General features: G+C 38.4%; 1 pseudogene; it reads left to right on the top strand.

Annotated features, from left to right (window-relative positions):
* Positions 1 to 1028: 1028 nt before the first annotated feature.
* Positions 1029 to 4438, top strand: LOC123596437 (annotated as a pseudogene).
* Positions 4439 to 6000: the final 1562 nt, after the last annotated feature.

Genomic DNA, 6000 nt, shown 5'->3' with positions numbered 1-6000 from the left:
ATTAAGCTCAGCCTAATGAGAATATGGTAAAGAACAAATGAGAAACTGAATAATCAACTCGTACATTTTTGTTTCCTCCTTTTTAATGTAGAAATTCCAGTTACGTGTTCCACATTTGTAGATTTTAAAAACAGCTCATGTGCCAAGTCACTAAGGATTTAGCCTGTGACCCATAAGCTCTTTGGACTTATTTCCATGTAGTTTCCCTTCGGTCTCACCCTACACTTGGGGAAGAGAGATACAGAGTAAAGAGGAATTTAGCTGTGAAAACTCAACTCAAACAATTGATCGATGTTTGTGGAAGGCAGATACTGATTTTTCTAAGTTGGTGATGGAGGAAGGATTGAAGTTTTTATATATGTGTAGATATGTAGATATATGTATAGATAGATAGATAGATGATAGACTAAATAAAGGTAGAGACAATGCACATCAAATTGAATTTTGGCAAGCTGAAAAAAGGAATGTTTACAAACGTGTCTAAATGCAAACTAGCAAGTAACATGACCATTGTTTATTCAAATAAATGTCACTTAATCTTTGAAATTTCTGCTATTTACAAGCAAGCCTCATTTTATTGTTCTCTGCAGATACTAAATTTTTTTATAAATTGAAGGTCTGTGGCAACCCTGAATCCAGCAAGCCTGTTGGTACCATTTTTTCCAACAGTGTTTGCTTACTTCATGTCTCTATGTCACATTTTGGTAATTCTTGCAATACTTCAAACTTTTCCATTAGTATTATCTTTGCTATGGTGATCAGTAATTAGTTATCATTGATGTTACTATTGTAATTGTATTGGGGCACCATGAACTGAGTCAATGAACTGAGTCAATGTAAGACAGTGAACTTAATCGATAAATGTGTGTGTTTTGATTGCTCTACTGACCTGCTATTCCCCAGTATCTCTCCCTCACTATTCCCTGAGATACAATGACATTAGGCCATTTAATTACCCTACAGTGGCGTCTAAGTACTGAGTGAAAAGAAGTGTTGTTGCAAGTTTCTCACTTTAAATAAAAAAAAAAAAACTAGAAATGACTAAGCTTAGTTAAGAAGGCACATCAAAAGTTGAGATAAGCTAAAAGCTAGGTTCCTTGTGCCAAACAGCTAAGTTGTGAATGCAAAGGAAAAGTTCTTCGAAGTTAAAAGTGCTACTCCAGTGAATACATAAATGATAAGAAATAAAACAGCCTTGTTGCTGATGTGGAGGAAGGTTTCGTGGTCTGGATAGGAGGTCAAACCAGCTACAACATTCCCTTAACCCAAAGCCTGATCCAGAGCAAGGTCCTAACCCTCTTCAATTCTCTGAGGCTGAGAGAGGTGAGGAAGCTGCAGAAGACAAGTTTGAAGCTGGCAGACATTTGTTCATGAGGTTTCAGAAAAGAAGCCATTTCCACAGTATAAAAGTGCAAAGTGAGACAGCAAGCCCTGATGGAGAAGTTGCAGCAAGTCATCTAGAAGATCTAGCCAAGATAATTGATGAAGGTAGCTACATTAAACACATTCTCAATATAGAAAAAAACCAGCCTTATATCAGAGGAAGATGCCATCTAGGACTTTTATAGCTGGAGGGAGAAGTCAATGCCTGGCTTCAAAGCTTTAGAGGACAGGCTGACTCTTGTTAGGGGCTAATCCAGGTGGTGACTTTAAGTTCAAGGCAATGCTTGTGTCCCATTCTGAAAATCCTAGGACCCTTAAGAATTAGTCTAAATCTACTTTGCCTGTGCTTTATAAGTGGAACAACAAAGCCATGGTTTACTGAATGTTTAAGCCCCTTGTTGATACCTATTGCTCAGACAGAAAGATTCCTTTCAAAATACTACTTCTCATTGACAAGGCACCTGGTTACCCAAGAGCCCTGATGGAGATGTATAGTGAGATTAATGTTGTTTTTATGCCTGCTAATGTAATGTTCATTCTGCAGCCCATGGATCAAAGAGTAATTTGACTTTCAAGTCTTATTATTTAAGAAATACATTTGGTGGGGCACCTGGGTGGCTCAGTCATGACTAGCCCGGGTCATGATCTCGCGGTTCATGAGTTCAAGGGCCACATTGGCCTCCCTGCTCTCAGCCTTTCAGCACAGAGTCCTCTTAGGATCGATCCTCTGTCCCCCTCTCTCTCTGCCCTTCTCCCACTTGCACTCTCTCTCTCTCAAAAAGTAAATAAAATGTTGAAAAAAAAGAAATATATTTTGTATGGCTAAAGATGCCAAAGATTCTCTGCTGAATTTGAGCAAAATAAATTGAAAACCTTCTGTACAGGCTTCACAATTCTAGATGTCATCAGGAACATTTTTGGCTCATGGGAAGAGGTCAAACTATCAACATGAACAGGAGTCTGGAAGAAGTTGATTCCAACCCTTTTGGATGACTTTGAGGGGTTCAAGACTTCAATGGAGGAAGTAACTGCAGGTATGGTAGAAATAGCAAGAGAGCTAGAATTAGAAATGGGATCTTGGAATCTGAAGATGTGACTGAACTGCTGCAGTCTCATGATAAAACTTTTTTTTTTTTCAAGTAGGCTCTACACCAAGTGCAGAGCCTGATGCAGGGCTTTTTCTCATGACCTGAGGTCATGTCCTGAGCTGAGATCAAGAGTCAGACACTTAACCAACTGAGCCACCCAGGCACCCCATCATTAAAATTTTTAACAGATGAGGAGTTGCTTCTAACGGATGAGCAAAGAAAATGGTTCCTTGAGATGGAATCTACTCCTGGTGAAGGTGCTATGAAGACTGTTGAAATGACAACAAAAGATTTAGAACATTGCATAAATTTAGTTGATAAAGCAACAGCAGGGTCTGAGAAGATTGACTCCAGTTTTGAAAGAAGTTCTAATGTGGGCACCATGCTTTCAAGCAGTATCATATGTTCCAGAGAAATTGTTCATGAAAGGAAGAGTCAATCAATGCAGTATTTTAAGAAATTTCCACAGCTCTCTTCAACAAATAGTGTTTGGGAAACTGGACAGCTACATGCAAAAGAATGAAACTGGACCACTTTCTTATGCCACACATAAAAATAAACTCAAAGTAGATTAAGTATCTACATGTGAGACCTAAAAACATAAAAATACTAGAAGAGAGTACAAGCAGTAATGTCTCTGACATTGACTATAGCAGCATCTTTCTAGATATGTCTCTTGAGGCAAGGAAAATAAAAGCAAAAATAAACTATTAGGACTACATCAAAATAAAAAGGTTATGCACAGCAAAGGAAACAGTAAAACTAAAAGGCAACCTACTGAAGGGGGGAAGATATTTGCAAATGACATATCTGATAAAGGGTTAGCATCCAAAACATATAAATAACTTATACAACTCAACACCAAGATAAACAAACAAAAAAACAACAAATAATCCAATTAAAATGGGCAGAAGACATGAACAGATATTTCTGCAAAGAACACAATATGAAAAGATGCTCAACATTACTATCATCAGGGGACTGCAAATCAAAATCACAATGAGCTATCAGTTTGCAACTGTCAGGATGGCTGAAATAAAAAACTCAAGAAATAATAAGTGTTGGCAAGGATGTGAATAAAAAGGAAACTTCATGCACTGGTGGGAATGCAAACTGGTGCAACCACTGTAGAAAACAGTATGGAGTTTCCTCAAAAAATTAAAAATAGAACTACCCTACAATCCAGTAATTGCACTATTGGGTATTTACCCAAAGAATGCAAAAACACTAACTTGAAGGGTTGTATGTACCCGTATTTTATTGCAGCATTATTTACAATTGCCAAATTATGGAAACTGCTTAAGTATCCATTGGTAAATGAATGGATAAAGACACACACACACACACACACACACACGCACGCACACTCACACACACACACAGGAATATTATTAAGCCATAAAAAAGAATGAAATCTTACCATTTGTAACAACATGGATAGATTTAGATAGTATAATGCTAAGCAAAATAAGCCAGTCAGAGAAAGGGAAATAGGATGATAACACTCATATGTGGAATTTAAGAAACAAAACAGAGGGAAAAAAAGAGGCAAACCATAAAACAGACTGTTAACTGGTGGGGGGTGGGTGCATGGGTGAAATAGGTGAAGGGGATTGGGAGTACACTTATATTGATGAGCACTGGGTGATATATGAACTGTTGAATCACTACGTTGTACACCTGAGACTAATATAACACTGTTAACTACTCTGAAATTAAAATAAAACAAAAAACAAAAAAACAAAAAAAAAAAAAACAAAGAAATTGCTGTGGCCACTGCATCCTTCAAAAACCACCACCCTGATCAGTCAGCAACCATCAACATCAAGGCAAGACCCTTCACCAGCAAAAAGATTTATTACTTGCTGAAAACTCAGATGATGGTTAGCAGTTTTTTAGCAATGAAGTATTTTTAAAAAAATTTTTAATGTTTATTTATTTTTGAAAGAGAGAGAGAGACAGAGCAAGAGCAGGGGAGGGGCACAGAAGGAGACAGAATCTGAAGCAGGCTCCAGGCTCTGAGCTGTCAGCATAGAGCCTGATGCAGGGCTCGAACCCATGAGCTGTGAGAGACCATGACCTGAGCTGAAGTCGGACGCTCAGCCAACTGAGCCACCCAGCTGCCCCAGAAATGAAGTATTGTTAAATTAAGGTATGGACATTGTTTTCCAGACAATGCTATTGTATACTTGGTAGACTACAGTATAGTGTAAATATAACTTTTCTATGCACTGGGAAACCAAAAACTTCATTTGGCTTGCTTTATTGCAATATTTGCCTTTTTGCAGTGGTCTGGCATCAAACCTACAATATATCCAAGGTATGCCTGTACTAGGCACATTTTCTTTGAAAATGTTTTTTTAATCTTTATTTATTTTTGAGAAAGAGACGGAGTGTGAGCAGGGGAGGAGCAGAGAGAGAGGGAGACACAGAATCCGAAGCAGGCTCCAGGCTCTGAGCTGTCAGCACAGAGCCCGATGTGGGGCTTGAGCTCACAAACTGTGAGATCATGACCTGAGCTGAAGTCAGACACTTAACCGACTGAGCCACCCAGGTGCCTCTGAAAGATCCCTTTTTTTTTTTTTTTTTTTTGCTTATATCTGGTGGCTTCATTCAAAGTACTCTCTATGGTGTTTTTTTTCCAGTTTCTAATAAAGAAATCCAGCATTACTCTCTATCTTTAATGAAAGATGATTTGGGGCGCCTGGGTGGCGCAGTCGGTTAAGCGTCCGACTTCAGCCAGGTCACGATCTCGCGGTCCGTGAGTTCGAGCCCCGCGTCAGGCTCTGGGCTGATGGCTCAGAGCCTGGAGCCTGTTTCTAATTCTGTGTCTCCCTCTCTCTCTGCCCCTCCCCCGTTCATGCTCTGTCTCTCTCTGTCCCAAAAATAAATAAACGTTGAAAAAAAAAAAAAAAGAAAGATGATTTTAAATTTAAGCATCTCAGTGTATCTGAAAAAATAAAAATGAATCTGAAGTGAAAATTTTTGATCCATAATTTTCTAGGGGTGCACAGTCCACATACTCCTTTCAAGTAGATTCTGAACTCTTCAAAAAAAAATCTTATTGACTATTTTTGTATAATCTATTCGACTTGTCCTTTCCCATGTCCTCACCCCATTCTATATCAATTTTGGTGGTGTGCATATAGTAGATGCTTAATAAATATGTGTTGTGTGAATAAATTGCTTTCCATCACTGAAACTATTTGGGGGATTATTTTTTAAACAATAAAAGGGCTTATAGAGATTATAGTAGACAAGGTTTGAAATGGGGTTTGAACGTAAATTGAGAATCTGTTTCCAGGTCTCTGGTTTTAACTTTCTCCAAACAGTGCTTGACTATAAAGCAAACAGGTGTATCAGTACATCTTTCCTTGTCGAAGGGGCTCAAAAGGAGTAATGAAAAAGAAGAGGTGATATTGGAATTTACTTTCTGGCTGCATCCTTTGCCTTTCGAGCACTAACTGAGCTGCAGCATAAGGTGTGAAATTAGGACAAATGTTCCAAATCCTAGAAAACGAGTATTTTA

This window comes from Leopardus geoffroyi, chromosome B1, assembly GCF_018350155.1.
Source record: "Leopardus geoffroyi isolate Oge1 chromosome B1, O.geoffroyi_Oge1_pat1.0, whole genome shotgun sequence".
NCBI classification, from domain to species: Eukaryota; Metazoa; Chordata; class Mammalia; order Carnivora; family Felidae; genus Leopardus; species Leopardus geoffroyi.
The sequence above is the reverse complement of the archived record's forward strand: the minus strand, read 5'-3'. Positions and strand labels throughout refer to the sequence as shown.